We start from the raw sequence: 16,956 nt of genomic DNA on the forward strand, positions 1-16,956 counted from the left end.
ATGTCTTTACTGTGATTTTCGATGTGTATTTTTTCATTGTGTTGTACTTTAATTTGCTAGAAATGTGCTTGATGAAAATGCGATATTATTGTTGTTATTTAGGTCATTAACATTTGTCTGAAAACCGCGATTAGTAGTATGTAAACAAGTAAATGAGTTAAATCATGGCACTACATCCACTCCCTGAAATGCTGACTGCCAAACCTGATGATCTCATGGGCATGTTTAAACGTGTGGATGAATGCTTTTATGTAGGGTTGTCCTGCCTTTATCTCCACTCCAGAGTCTGTTATGTTGTCCACTATTTACCAAACTACATTAAAGCCTTTCTGTAGTGTTCTTAACCACATTGGACATAAGTGTAATAGTCATTGACTTATTCACTTTGTATTAACTTAGTGTATGTATTTGACATTGTATATCAACCAAATACAGCATACTACTACCAGCATACTGTAATTGATGCAGGGTTAAGATGTGGGTTTGGCAGAGAGGAATGTACAACTCCATGCATTACAGAGAAAAGTCTTTGGGAATGATCAGATAGGAGTAGTGATAAGACAATGGAAAAGTACACATAACGTTTAAGGTCAGGTGTGACGACCGTCCCTCTCTTTGCTCTTGTTTTCCTTATTAGGATGCCGGTAGGCGGAGACGGGAGGGTCGCCAGCGACATGGGACACACCTGCAGTGTTGCCAACTTAGCGACTTCTCCCATTTTTCTCTGCAGATTCTCTCTTGCTCTGTCAGGATGGATGGGGACCGTCACTGCACAGCTATTTTCAGGTCTCTCCAGAGCTCTGTCAGAGTGACCATCAGGTTCTTGGTCACCTCACTGAGCAAGTCCCTTCTCCCCCGATTGCTCCGTTTGGCCTGGCAGCCAGCTCTAGGAAGAGTCTTGGTGGTTCCAAACTTCCTCCATCTAAGAATGATGGAGGCCACTGTGTTCTTGGGGAACTTCAATGCTGCAGAAATTGTTTGGTAACGTTCCCCAGATCTGTGCCTCGTCACAATCCTGTCTAGGAGCTCTACGGACAATTCCTTCGACCTCATGGCTTGGTTTTTGCTCTGACATGCATTATCAACTGTGGGACCTTATATATAGTCGTGGCCAAAAGTTGAGACTTACACAAATATAAATTTTCACAAAGTCTGCTGCCTCAATTTGCATATACTCCAGAATGTTATGAAGAGTGATCAGATGAGTTGCAATTAATTGCAAAGTCCCTCTTTGCCATGCAAATGAACTGAATCCCCAAAAAACATTTACACTGCATTTCAGCCCTGCCACAAAAGGGCCAGCTGACATCATGTCAGTGATTCTCTCGTTAACACAGGTGTGAGTGTTGACGAGGAAAAGGCTGGAGATCACTCTGTCATGCTGATTGAGTTCGAATAACAGACTGGAAGCTTCAAAAAGGAGGGTGGTGCTTGAAATCGTTGTTCTTCATCTGTCAATCATGGTTACCTGCAAGGAAACACGTGCTGTCATCATTGCTTTGCACAAAAAAAGGCTTCACAAGTAAGGATATTGCTGCCAGTAAATTGCACCTAAATCAACCATTTATCAGATCATCAAGAACTTCAAGGAGAGCGGTTCAATTGTTGTGAAGAAGGCTTCATGGCGCCCAAGAAAAGTCCAGCAAGCGCCAGGACGTCTCCTAAAGTTGATTCAGCTGCGGGATCGGGGCACCAGCAGTACAAAGCTTGCTCAGGAATGGCAGCAGGCAGGTGTGAGTGCATCAGCACGCACAGTGAGGCGAAGACTTTTGGAGGATGGCCTGGTGTCAAGAAGGGCAGCAAAGAAGCCACTTCTCTCCAGGAAAAACATCAGGGATAGACTGATATTCTGCAAAAGGTACAGGGATTGGACTGCTGAGGACTAGGGTAAAGTCATTTTCTCTGATGAATCCCCTTTCCGATTGTTTGGGGCATCTGGAAAAAAAGCTTGTCCGGAGAAGACAAGGTGAGCACTACCATCAGTCCTGTGTCATGCCAACAGTAAAGCATTCTGATACCATTCATGTGTGGGGTTGCTTCTCAGCCAAGGGAGTGGGCTCACTCATGTCACTCATGTCACTCATCTCATGCTCAATTTCATGTCTCAGCAAATGGTCTGAATACTTATGTAAATAAGGAATTTCTGCTTTTTATTTTTAATAAGTGTGCAAAAATGTCTAAAAAAACTGTTTTTGGCTTTGTTATTATGGGGTATTCATCCATTTTATTATAAGTCTATAACGTAACAAAATATGGAAAAGGGTAAGGGTTCCAAATGCACTGTACATTCTTTGCAATGCGTCATCAAATATTGTCAAACATTATGCAGAAAAATAAACACCTAAGGGAGTTTTTCTAATTCTGTAAAAATGGTGTCAGCTTAGTTGCATATTTTCAAAAATGTTATTTAAAAATTTTCACCCCTTTTGCTAAACATTGTAAATTTTGAACTCAGTGTGTGAGATAGGGTAATTTAATCTGACAGAGATTAGTGTGTGTTTTGTTAGGTCCCTCTGTACCTTCCTCAATCACTAAACGGAAATATATACTGTCTTGGGTCCTGATAGCTGTTGGCTTGATGACACTTGGGCTAATAGTTTGGATATACTGGAAAAAAAGAACTAAAAAAGGTTAGTATGATGCTCTTCCTGCCTTCTCTGAGTTTATATGATTAATTTACACAAGTGTCAGAATTTTTTTGAGACCGAGATGATGCGAAAATATAGGCTTCTATGCAAGTAACTGTTAATATTACCAATAGTAGAGTAACAATGTGTCTTTATTATATGTTTTCATGCTGATGGTATTGATATAATCTATGCCGATGTTGTCCAACTATCACAGAATACACCTACATCACAATCGGTGAGATTGAGGTGTTGGTATACAGTTGAAGTCGGAAGTTTACATACACCTTAGCCAAATACATTTAAACTCAGTTTTTCACAATTCCTGACATTTAATCCTAGTAAAATTTCCCTGTCTTAGGTCAGTTAGGATCACCACTTTATTTTAAGAATGTGAAATGTCAGAATAATAGTAGAGAGAATGATTTATTTCAGCTTTTGTTCCGTTCATCACATTCCCAGTGGGTCAGAAGTTAACATATACTCAATTAGTATTTGGTAGCATTTCCTTTAAATTGTTTAACTTGGGTCAAACGTTTTGGGTACCCTTTCACAAGCTTCCCACAATAAGTTGGGTGAATTTTGTCCCATTCCACCTGACAGAGCTGGTGTAACTGAGTCAGGTTTGTAGGCCTCCTGGCTCGCACGCACTTTTTCAGTTCTGCCCACACATTTTCTATAGGATTGAGGTCGGGGCTTTGTGATGGCCATTCCAATACCTGGACTTCGTTGTCCTTAAGCCATTTTGCCACAACTTTGGAAGCATGTTTGGGGTCATTGTCCATTTGGAAGACCCATTTGCGACCAAGCTTTAACTTCCTGACTGATGTCTTGAGATGTTGCTTCAATATATCCACATCATTTTTCTACCTCATGATGCCATCTATTTTGTGAAGTGCACCAGTCCCTCCTGCAGCAAAGCACCCCCAAAACATGATGCTGCCACCCCCGTGCTTCATGGTTGGGATGGTATTCTTTGGCTTGCAAGACTCCCCCTTTTTCCTCCAAACATAACAATGGTCGTTATGGCCAAACCGTTCTATTTTTTTCTCCAAAAAGTACGATCTTTGTCCCCATGTGCAGTTGCAAACCATAGTCTGGCTTTTTTATGGAGGTTTTGGAGCAGTGGCTTCTTCCTTGCTGAGCGGCCTTTTAGGTCATGTCGATATAGGAATTGTTTTACTGTGGATACAGATACATTTGTACCCGTTTCCTCCAGTATCTTCACAAGGTCCTTTGCTGTTGTTCTGCGATTGATTTGCACTTTTCGCACCAAACTACGTTCATCTCTAGGAGACAGAACGTGTCTCCTTCCTGAGCGGTATGACGGCTGCGTGGTCCCATGGTGTTTATACTTGCGTACTATTGTTTGTACAGATTAACGTGGTACCTTCAGGCATTTTCCAAGCTATTTAAAAGGCACAGTCAACTTAGTGTATGTAAACTTCTGACCCACTGGAATTGTGATACAGTGAATTATTAGTGAAATAATCTGTAAACAATTGTTGGAAAAATTACTTGTGTCTTGCACAAAGTAGATGTCATAACCGACTTGCCAAAACTACAGTTTGTTAAAAAGAAATTTGTGGAGTGGTTGAAAAATGAGTTTTAATGACTCCAACATCAGTGTATGTAAACTTCCGACTTCAACTGTATGTATTTATGTTTAGTGTATGTAGCCTACACTAAGTAAATGGAAGGTGGCATGCTTGTAGCAGTATGTCCCTCCTTTTTATCTTCTCTCGGACTCTACACACACACACACACACCCTTGGTAAAATTAGCAATCACCTTGTCCAGAAAAGAGCACAGCTGACACAAGGAAAAATGGAACACTCACAGAAATGTGTAGTCAGTATTATACGTAGATGTTTTTTTCTCTGTCCCTGTGCAGGGAGGACATGATAATGCTGATGCCTCAGAGAGGGTTGAAGAAACTGTTTACTCAGGTGCATTAGACAACCCACTGAAGATTACCATAGTCATTGTTCATAATATTTAGCCTTATTAGGTCTATGGCATTTCATTACTCAGAACTGTTCCTTACGGTCCTGAATGTTTAGCAACTGACAGAAGTCAATCACTTTGCTGCATTAAGCTGCAGTCCATATAATGTGAGCTTCCATTTCTTTTTAACATTTACATAAACAACATTTTCCAGCACAACCTCAGTATTTTATCTTTATTTAACTAGGCAAGTCAGTTAAGAACAAATTCTTATTTTCAATGACGGCCTAGGAACAGTGGGTTAACTGCCTTGTTCAGGAGCAGAACGACAGATTTGTACCTTGTCAGCTCGGGGATTCGAACTTGCAACCTTTCGGTTACTAGCCCAACGCTCTAACCACTAGGCTACCCTGCCGCCCCGGTATGTGCTTGGGGTATAGGCCTAGCCTGGTATAACCATCCTGATCTCGCAAGCTTTACAATGTGTTTCACTATCTTTGTAGCGAAACACATTGTAAGATCAGGATGGTTATATGAGGCTAGTGTAGGCCTGCTTCTTCACATTATGAAATCTAATGTCTGGTATTAGCTTACAAGTGGTGTGGGTTGGCAAAGCAGGCTTACTGGGTTGACGTTCTTCCTAACTGAACTAGATTTCACAACTTCATTGGTTGTTCTACAATAGTTGTGTAACTCCTACTGCAGTTTACACATATGCACTCTTGCAAATGAAAGAACACGAATGTGTTTGACATCTTAGAATATAGAGTTGATTATAGAACCCATGGTGAGTACATCACCAAAGGTGGCCAATCCATGGTCTGCAAGGGCTGAATTTCATGCATGTTTGTGTTCCAGCTCAACTGAATGAATGAATCATGGTTATTTTTAATGAAGACCAATATAAGTTAATTATTTGAATCAGTTTGTTGGTTTGTTAGTGCTTCACTGGAACAAGGCCTGCCGGCTGCTGCTCTCTGGACTAGGTTTGGCAACCCCTATTACAACCAGTGCATTTTTATGCTGGCATGTCATCACCTTCATCTGTGATATCAAAGACTACACCCACAAAATGATCTTGTAGAGACTTGCACGTTATCGTGTAATCAGGTTCATTCAACCTGTTAACAATGTTTTTGGCCAACTGAGAATGAGCCATTTCCCAATGTTATACCTTTTTGTGGATGAGAGGAGTGATGCTAGGCTTAATTTACTGCACACATCTGACCCTTTTTACTAATTACAATCTGTCCTATGTCTAGTATTTACTTAGATAGTTTGCCATTAAAAACCTAACCTTGCTTGCTGGATTATACACATGGCGGCGTTCTGAGTTGAGATCTGCACATGCAACTCTTACTTTTGTGTAAACCATTAATTGATGTAAAAGGGAGATTTTCATGGACATTTAAGTTCATACTTTTTTTAATTTAACTAGGCAAGTCAGTTAAGAACAAATTCTTATTTACAATGATGGCCTACCGGGGAACAGTGGGTTAACTGCCTTGTTCAGGGGCAGAACGACAGATTTGTACCTTGTCAGCTCAGGTATTCAATCCAGCAACCTTTCGGTTACTGGCCCAATGCTCTAAACACTAGGCTACCTGCCACCCCTTGACCCGTTGATTTATCCCACATTTTGTTGTATTAAAGCCTGAATTAAAAATGGATGACATTTATTTTCCTCTCATCCAGCTACACACAAATCCCCATAATGACAAAGTGAAAACATCTTTTTAGAAATCAAAAAAAAAATCTGAAAATTAAATGCAGAAATATCTAATTTACATTAGTATTCACACCCCTGAGTCAACCAGGTTTTTCTCTAGGATTTTGCCTGTGCTTAGCTCTATTCCATTTATTTTTATCCCCAAAAATCTCTCTAGTCCTTGCCGATGACAAGCATACCCATAACATATTGAAGCCACCACCATGCTTGAAAATATGAAGAGTGGTACTCAGTGATGTGTTGGATATACCCCAAACGTAACACTTTGCATTCAGGACATGAAGTTAATTTATTTGGCACATTTTTTGCAGTTTGTCTTTAATGCCTTCATTGCAAATCGGATGCATGTTTTGGAATATTTTTTATTCTGTACAGGCTACCTTCTTTCACTGTGTCATTTAGGTTAGCATTGGAGAGTAACTACAATGTTGTTGACCTATCCTCAATTTTCTCCTATCACATCCATTAACCTCTCTGGGACATCTGGGACGCTAGCGTTCCACCCGTGGTACACACTATCAACAGCCAGTGAAATAGCAGGGTGGCAAATTCAAAACAACAAAAATCTCATAATTCAAATTTCTCAAACATACAAGTATTATACATCATTTTAAAGATAAGATTCTCCTTAATCTAACCACAGTGTCCGATTTCAAAAAGGCTTTACGGCGAAAGCAAAACATTAGATTATGTTAGGACATCACCTTGACAAGAAAAACCACACAGCCATTTTCCAAGCAAGGAGAGGTGTCACAAAAACCAGAAATACAGCTAAAATTAATCACTAACCTTTGATGATCATCAGATGACACTCCCAGGACTCAATGTTACAAAATACATGTATGTTTTGTTCGATAAAGTTCATATTTATATCCATAAACCCCATTTTACATTGGCGTGTGATGTTCAGAAAATATATTCCCACCAAAACCTCTGGTGAATGAGCACATCAATTTACAAAAATACTCATCATAAACGTTGATAAACTTTACAACAGTTATTGAAAGAATTATAGATATACTACTCCTTAAATACTACTCCTAATTAATTACTACTCCTTCAGATTTTAAAATAGCTTTTCGGCGAAAGCACATTTTTCAATATTCTGAGTACAAAGCTCAGCCATCAAAGCAAGTTCTGGAGTCAACTAAACTCAGAATTAGTATTATAAATCTCCCCTTACCTTTGCTGATCTTCGTCGGAATGCACTACCAGGACTCCCACAAGAAATGTTCTTTTTGTTCAAAATACTCCATATTTATGTCCAAATACCTCCGTTTTGTTCGCGCGTTCAGATCTCTATCCAAAGGCATAACGTGTGAGCGTAAAACAAGAGACAAAAATTCAAATATTTCCATTACCGTTCTTAGAAACATGTCAAATGATGTTTACAATCAATCCTTTGGGTCTTTTTAACATAAAACGTCGATAATATTCCAACCGGACAATAGCGTATTCATTACAGAAGAAAAAGAAGGAGCGGCGCGCCAAACGTGCCTGCGCAGTAAACAACTCACTACTCCCAGGCAGTCCACTGATTGACTGAGCTCCTATTCTCTACCCAGTAACAGTAGACGGATGAAACAAGTTTCCAAAGGCTGTTGACAGCCAATGAAAGCCTTAGGAAGTGCAAAATGACCCCACATACACTGTAGTTTGAACAGGGATGAGATAGAAAAACTACAAGTCACTTCCTGGTTGGATTTTTTTTCTCAGGTTTTTGCCTGCCATATGAGTTCTGTTATACTCACAGACATCATTCAAACAGTTTTAGAAACTTCAGAGTGTTTTTTATCCAAATATACTAATAACATGCATATCCTACCTTCTGGGCCCGAGAAGCAGGCAGATTAATTTGGGCATGCCTTTCATCCGGACGTCAAAATACTGCCCCCTATCCAAGAGAAGTTTTAAACAGTCACTGTTTTAAAGTCACCATTGGCCTCATGGTAAAATCCCTGAGTGGTTTCCTTCCTCTCCAGTAACTGAGTTAGGAAGGTCGCCTGTATCTTTATAGTGACTGTGTGTATTGATACACCATCCAACGTGTAATTAATAACTTCACCATGCTCAAAGGGATATTTCTAAAAACATAATGCCACTTTGACATTATGGGGTATTGTGTGTAGGCGAGTGACAAACAATCTCAATTAAATCCATTATAAATTCAGGCTGTAAAACACCAAAATGGGGAAAAAGGCAAGAGGTGTCATTACTTTCTGAAGGCACTGTAGATTTCAAGTCAAAATACCTACCACCCATTATGCACATACTGCATTTGATTGTACCAATATTTGAAAATGTTTTGCATGTGCCTTGCAATTTACAGTATGTACACAAAAAGGTAATACATGTACTTTCAAAAGACAGCAGCCATCAACTGACTGCCTGAACCTGTTCATGTTATGAACAGGTTTGGACTTGTTGATTTGTTTCCCCAATCCTCTGAAATTCTTACTGACTCTGATAACTGGCTACTAAAAGCTTGAGAGAAAGCTTTCTTAATACAGCATTGTTTCTATTTTGTACCACATACTGGATTGGACAGGATGTCATTATACTTGGAAATTAGACTTAGTGATGGATGGACTTCAAATACTGATTTGTGTCATGGGTGACCTGCTTGATACTAACACATAGCACTCTGCAGTCATTGTGTGAGGATGTGGGTTTGGCAAGTAAGAATGTATTGGTGAACCTTTGTCCTCTTGGGAAAAGCAGATAACAGGAGATGAGAGGAGTGTTAAGTTCCAACAGGCAGGTGCCCTTCTAGTTTTCAAAGTGCCCTTTTAGGTGGTGGTATAATTTCCACCCAAAATAAGTTTGTCAATATTTTTTTTCATTGTTGTTTGGACCCCACTGCCCGCAAGTCGTCGTCAAGTTTGCCACCCCCCCACCCTGTCCGTTGGTTGTGCCTGTTGAAAGGCACGTGCACAGATAGGGCTCTATCTGTGCAGAGCACATGTCCATTTGCCTTTTCTAGTCTCCAAAGTGCCCTTTTCAGTGGTGATAGAATCATCTATTCTTCAGAACCAAAATGTTGTGTGTCTTGATTGTTGACCAATGACCAGTCATCAGCATTGGCAAACAAACGAACTTCAAACAAATGCAGGTGTGCATATTCAGATTAGTGCCCCTAAATAACTTGTTAAATTTCCTCCAGTTTTGCCTGACAAAAGAACAGTCGTACATTTATGTTATCCATATAAAATACAGTTTAGAAAACTACTATGGAGATATTTTGCCAGAACAACAATAGGCTACCTGGCGATCTGATTTATCAGTTTCATATATGCTTGCTGGACTAGGCCTATTACATAACCACAACCAACCCCAACAAATGGATTGGTAATTATTGGTAATGTCATGACATGACCTTCCCTAATGTTGTGGCAATGTAATCTACCAATAATTACTAATCCATTACATCAGGGTTGGTCGTGGTTAGGTAACGTTTGCTGTGAGTTTGGGTGGCTACTGGCAATATTGTATGTTTAATATTATGGGATGAAGATGCAACATATTCTGGTGAACTTATTACGATATTTGTGAGGAAGAACAGGGCTACCCGGCTGGTAAGGAGCACTCTGCAGGGAAGCTGCCCTCCAAAGTGATGGCACCTTGCCGATAGAACATGGTTTTCCTAGTTGATATTGGATCCTAAAATGAATTAATTTCTGCTCCAGATGCAGGCGTAAAACAGTTTATTTCTGTATCTGGCGTTTTGAAAATGCATCAACCTTTATGCTGTAATGGCAGGCTACATTTGCGCAGCGATTTTGCACGCATGTTGTAGTGTTCACACATACATGGACTTGCGCGCGGGTCCCAAGTTTTGTAACACAATTTTTTGGTGGTAGTGGATCAAAAAGTTTGAAAACCACTGTGATACATGATAGTGGCAACAAATGGAGTTGGGTTGGATATAGTAATGGTATTTCTTACAGTCTTCTATTTTGACTGGAATTGTGTGGCTATTCCAGTTCAAAACAGTTTTGCTAAATACTTTACTCAGATTATGCTGCTTTCCCCTCCTCTTCTTGTAATAATTGCTCAAGAGTCTGTGGGGGCGCAATTTTTTTAGTTTGAGCACATTCCCCCCAAAATGACATACAATATTTGATGGGGGGTAAGAGCTTTCATTGTCTGCTTATGTCTCTTTTATTTATCCTACAGTTCTGACTTGGTGTACTGTTAGAATGACCCATGATATGCTTACTGTATGCTTACTGTAAGAATGACCCATGATCTGAATTCTGTCGCTGTACATTTCAAAAGTGCTGAACAAATAGTTATATTGACTACGTCCGTCTTAGCTTGCTCATTAATGTTTTCATCGAAATTACGGATTGCCTCTTATCCGCTCATCGTTCCCTTTTGCCATAGTTTGTACATCTCAATTGTCAGTAGAAAACACATTTGTTTGAGCAATTCAGCCATATCAGCTATGTTTTTAAAAAAAGGCAGTAAATGAGGCTGAATTAACTGTTTCGCTGCCAGACAAGGCTCCGCTGACAGCCAGGTGTAGCGGTGGTGAGGATTCACACCATGGGGTTGAAAAGAAAGCTCTGCTGTTGGGACAGCTTTATGTAGGCCCTAACAGTTCGAGGGCACCGTTTGTCACTGTTATAGTGCAACTAATGTATTGTTTAGTGTTGTGTTGTGTAGTGGCTTTGCTGGCATGCATCTAAAAAATAAGTTGAGTTAACCCCACCAATCGCCACTGAAACGGAATGTGCAATAATTATATAAGTGACATATGTGACCGATTGCTTTGGTCTTATGTAGCAAAATTTGAAATGGTGTTTTTAACGCTGGATAAAAGCAGAGACACAGTGCTACAAAATGGTATATCATACACTGCATTTGAGGAACAATGGGAAAGTATTTCTGCTTTGAAAGTTGATAAACTTCTAACCTCACTTTTGAGAAAATGGTCTTTGAATGTTTTGGTACCTACTGGAGAGCTCTTCTTTGTCTACACCCATTCCGCGTCATTCACACCCTCTTATGCTTTAGCCCCATCCATCTCTTTAAGGGTTGATCCGAGCATTCTGTCCTAACAACAACAGTTAACCTGTTAGGGCTAGGGGGCAGTATTGACACGGCTGGATAAAAAACATACCCGATTTAATCTGGTTACCACTCCTACCCAGTAACTAGAATATGCATATACTTATTACATATGGATAGAAAACACCCTACATTTTCTAAAACTGTTTGAATGGTGTCTGTGAGTATAACAGAACTCAAATGGCAGGTCAAAACCTGAGAGATTCCTTCACAGGAAGTGGCCTGTCTGACCATTTCTTGAACTTCTTTTCCATCTCTATCATTTACTAAGGATCTCTGCTCTAACGTGACACTTCCCACATCGTCCATAGGCGCTCAGAGCCCGGGAAAAAACAGAATGTCGTCATTCCAGCCCCAGGCTGAAACACATTATCGCCTTTCTCAAGTGGCCGATCAAGGGACACTGGGCTTATGCGCGTGACCCCGACCGCCCCCGCCTTTGGGATTTTTTCCTCTGTTTGCCGAAAAGGAGATTCCCTGTCGGAATATTATCGCTTTTCTACGAGAAAAATGTCGTAAAAATTGATTTTAAACAGCGGTTGACATGCTTCGAAGTACGGTAATGGAATATTTAGAATTTTTTTGTCACGAATTGCGCCATGCGCGCGACACTTCTTTACTATTTCGGATAGTGTCTGGAACGCACGAACAAAACGCCGCTATTCGGATATAACGATGGATTATTTTGGACCAAACCAACATTTGTTATTGAAGTAGCAGTCCTGGGTGTGCATTCTGACGAAGACAACAAAAGGTAATCAAACTTTTATAATAGTAAATATGATTATGGTGAGTGCTAAACTTGCCGGGTGTCTAAATAGCGAGCCCGTGATGCCTGGGCTATGTACTTAGAATATTGCAAAATGTGCTTTCACCAAAAAGCTATTTTAAAATCGGACATATCGAGTGCATAGAGGAGGTCTGTATCTATAATTCTTAAAATAATTGTTATGCTTTTTGTGAACGTTTATCATGAGTAATTTAGTAAAATGTTAGCGAATTCCCCGGAAGTTTGCTAGTTCTGAACGTCACATGCTAATGTAAAAAGCTGGTTTTTGATATAAATATGAACTTGATTGAACAAAACATGCATGTATTGTATAACATAATGTCCTAGGGTTGTCATCTGATGAAGATCATCAAAGGTGAGTGCTGCATTTAGCTGTCTTCTGGGTTTTGGTGACATTATATGCTGGCTTGAAAAATGGGTGTCTGATTATTTCTGGCTTGGTACTCTGCTGACATAATCTAATGTTTTGCTTTCGTTGTAAAGCCTTTTTGAAATCGGACAGTGTGGTTAGATTAACGAGAGTCTTGTCTTTAAATGGCTGTAAAATAGTCATATGTTTGAGAAATTGAAGTAATAGGATTTTTAAGGTTTTGAAAATCGCGCCACAGGCTGGCAGTGGCTGTTACGTAGGTGGGACGAATTCGTCCCGCCTAGCCTAGAGAGGTTAAATAAAAATCAGCAAAAAAGGAAGCGTCCCTTTTTCAGGACCCTGTCTTTCAAAGATAATTCGTAAAAATCCAAATAACTTCACAGATATTCATTGTAAAGGGTTTAAACACTGTTTCCCATGCTTGTTTCCCCGAGGCCTGTACTCTGGAGCGGGATCGATTTGGAGGTGGAGGGTCCGTCATGGTCTGGGGCGGTGTGTCGCAGCATCATCGTACTGAACTTGTTGTCATTGCAGGTAATCTCAACGCTGTGAGTTACAGGGAAGACATCCTCCTCCCTCATGTTGTACCCTTCCTGCAGGCTCATCCTGACATGACCCTCCAGCATGACAATGCCACCAGCCATACTGCTTGTTCTGTGCGTGATTTCCTGCAAGACAGGAATGTCAGTGTTCTGCCGTGGCCAGCGAAGAGCCCGGATCTCAATCCCATTGAGCACGTCTGGGACCTGTTGGATCGGAGGGTGAGAGCTACCAGAAATGAAACTTGCAGGTGCCTTGGTGGAAGAGTGGGGTAACATCTCACAGCAAGATCTGGCAAATCTGGTGCAGTCATTGAGGAGAAGATGCACTGCAGTACTTAATGCAGCTGGTGGCCACACCAGATACTGACTGTTACTTCTGATTTTGACACCCCCTTTGTTCAAGGACACATTATTCAATTTCTGTTAGTCACATGTCTGTGGAACTTTTTCAGTTCATGTCTCAGTTGTTGAATCTTGTTATGTTCATACAAATATTTACACATGATAAGTTTGCTGAAAATAAACGCAGTTGACAGTGAGAGGACGTTTCTTTTTTTGCTGAGTTTACATAAATAATGAAGCAGGTTAATAGGTTAAACGTTTCACTTTTAATTTCAATGCTTTTTTTCAAGATACAACATTCTCATCTTTGGCGGTATAGATGCATTTTCAAGGAAGGTAAGTATATTATTTTGTATGCATATTGCATATTTCCCATCACCTAATGAACAACCACAATACCAGTCTGGTGTTAAGCGTAGGCTACCTCTTGTATAGATGTTCTATCTGGACACTGCGGCCAATAACAAAGCAGCAACTGCTTTTGGATACTTTATGGATGGAGTCGGCAGAAATGGATGGCCTTGAAGGTAAATATGATATAGTAGAATTTAAAACATAATTACATGTATTATGCATATTCATCCTTACCACTAATGTATTGTAACATCTTGTGAGGAGTTACTTTCTGTATAAAAACCCTTGACATCTTCCTAATCAAACCTCCTAAGATTGCTTTCTGTGCTGTATTGACATATCCTGAAAATGACATCTGCTGCTTTAGATTGAACGGTCATATCTCAGTTATTGTTTTCATATCTACAAAAAATAAGCTATTTTCTTTACTTTCAGAGAGTGAGCTGATCAAGGGGTCATCTGGATGTTGCCAGATGTATGTTCACTGTCCGAGGAACAGGCCGTCAAAGCTTTATTGCTGGCAAAAGTGTCCATAACCAGATGTAATTAAACTGTTCTGTGTTCTTTTTCTCTTCCTCTCTGCCTGTCTTATTGTACATGGAACCTGTCTCACATGCATTATTTAAAAACCCTTAAGATGTCAGCTGCTAATTTTAAGATTTACACCACATAAACACTCAGACATTTTCACTGAACTATCAAGTCCCTGTTGCTGCCAAGTCATGAATTCCCTAGGGGATAACCAAGTGGTGAGACACATAGCCCTCTATATTTAAATGTTTCAGGTACACTCAGATAGGTGTCTGCGTCACATACACATATACACTGCTCATAAAAATAAAGGGAACACTTAAACAACACAATGTAACTCCAAGTCAATCACACTTCTGTGAAATCAAACTGTCTACTTAGGAAGCAACACTGATTGACAATACATTTCACATGCTGTTGTGCAAATGGAATAGACAACAGGTGGAAATTATAGGCAATTAGCAAGACACCCCCAATAAAGGAGTGGTTCTGCAGGTGGTGACCACAGACCACTTCTCAGTTCCTATGCTTCCTGGCTGATGTTTTGGTCACTTTTGAATGCTGGCGGTGCTTTCACTCTAGTGGTAGCATGAGACGAGTCTACAACCCACACAAGTGGCCCAGGTAGTGCAGCTCATCCAGGATGGCACATCAATGCGAGCTGTGGCAAGAAGGTTTGCTGTGTCTGTCAGCGTAGTGTCCAGAGCATGGAGGCGCTACCAGGAGACAGGCCAGCACATCAGGAGACGTGGAGGAGGCCGTAGGAGGGCAACAACCCAGCAGCAGGACCGCTACCTCCGCCTTTGTGCAAGGAGGTGCAGGAGGAGCACTGCCAGAGCCCTGCAAAATGACCTCCAGCAGGCCACAAATGCGCATGTGTCTGCTCAAACAGTCAGAAACAGACTCCATGAGGGTGGTATGAGGGCCCGACGTCCACAGGTGGGGGTTGTGCTTACAGCCCAACACCGTGCAGGGTGTTTGGCATTTGCCAGAGAACACCAAGATTGGCAAATTCGCCACTGGCGCCCTGTGCTCTTCACAGATGAAAGCAGGTTCACACTGAGCACGTGACAGAGTCTGGAGACGCCGTGGAGAACGTTCTGCTGCCTGCAACATCCTCCAGCATGACCGGTTTGGCGGTGGGTCAGTCATGGTGTGGGGTGGCATTTCTTTGGGGGGCCGCACAGCCCTCCATGTGCTCGCCAGAGGTAGCCTGACTGCCATTAGGTACCGAGATGAGATCCTCAGACCCCTTGTGAGACCATATGCTGGTGCGGTTGGCCCTGGGTTCCTGCTAATGCAAGACAATGCTAGACCTCATGTGGCTGGAGTGTGTCAGCAGTTCCTGCAAGAGGAAGGCATTGATGCTATGGACTGGCCCGCCCGTTCCCCAGACCTGAATCCAATTAAGCACATCTGGGACATCATGTCTCGCTCCATCCACCAACGCCACGTTGCACCACAGACTGTCCAGGAGGTGGCGGATGCTTTAGTCCAGGTCTGGGAGGAGATCCCTCAGGAGACCATCCGCCACCTCATCAGGAGCATGCCCAGGCTTTGTAGGGAGGTCATACAGGCACGTGGAGGCCACACACACTACTGAGCCTCATTTTGACTTGTTTTAATGACATTACATCAAAGTTGGATCAGCCTGTAGTGTGGTTTTCCACTTTAATTTTGAGTGTGACTCCAAATCCAGACCTCCATGGGTTGATAAATTGGATTTCCATTGATTATTTTTGTGTGATTTTGTTGTCAGCACATTCAACTATGTAAAGAAAAAAGTATTTAATAAGATTATTTCATTCATTCAGATCTAGGATGTGTTATTTTAGTGTTCCCTTTATTTTTTTGAGCAGTATATATTTCTCTCTGTTAGAGTGGAGCGCGTATAGAGAGATGTTTGGAGTGCTGTGACATGTCAGTACTACAACTTGCTGCACAGTTGAGGAAGAAAGATACCTTGACCTGTCAAATTCTATCCACCTCTTCTGTGTGGGATATGTGTTCTTACCTCGTCTGCGGGCAGATCAGCAGCATTTCACAGAGAGTTTGAATAATCATCCTTTAAGTACAGAGGCGAACCTAACACCTCACCAGCTGTGGCCTATCGGAATGCTCCAAACACATGTGTCTGAGCCAGACTATGCAGAGGTATGTGTCTGTGTGATATGTGAATGGCTTGACAGATCTTCCTTAAATTTGTTTATTTTGAGCATTCCAGATTCAGCAGGTGGAGAACCTGCTTTATCAGGAGGATATTCTGGAATCTAGAAACACGGACAATGGGGTCATTGTTCCTGACATCCCATCCCCCCTGTCTACTGAGAATATTGCTCTGCTGCAACGTGAAGTGAACCCTACCACTGACTCCTGTCACTAACCGGCTCGAAGTTCGTAACAAAAAGGGAGACAACGTGGAGATAAGGAATTACAAAATGTATTTATTAACTGAAGTAAACTAAATACAATTAACAATGGTGTGTGTAGTCAGTAATCAGTAGTGTAAATGAGTGGTTGCGTGCATAAATGTGATAATGAGGGCTGTTGAAAGGTGCCAAAGCAAACAAACAAAACAGTCACAAAAATGCCACAACCAAAATCTATCAGTGTGTCTGCATGGAGAGAGTCTCCTAAATGGGGAAGAGGTA

At 41.1% G+C, this 16,956-nt stretch overlaps 1 long non-coding RNA gene across 1 annotated transcript; it reads left to right on the top strand.

Moving 5' to 3' along the window:
* The first annotated feature begins 630 nt into the window (after positions 1-630).
* Positions 631-15,339, top strand: LOC145878629 (uncharacterized). Its single transcript, XR_014392126.1, has 3 exons — positions 631-1,966; positions 2,508-2,630; positions 13,071-15,339. It is a non-coding gene; the product is annotated as an uncharacterized LOC145878629 (long non-coding RNA).
* Positions 15,340-16,956: the final 1,617 nt, after the last annotated feature.

The sequence above is a fragment of the Salmo salar genome, chromosome 04, assembly GCF_965601325.2.
Source record: "Salmo salar chromosome 04, fSalSal1, whole genome shotgun sequence".
NCBI classification, from domain to species: Eukaryota; Metazoa; Chordata; class Actinopteri; order Salmoniformes; family Salmonidae; genus Salmo; species Salmo salar.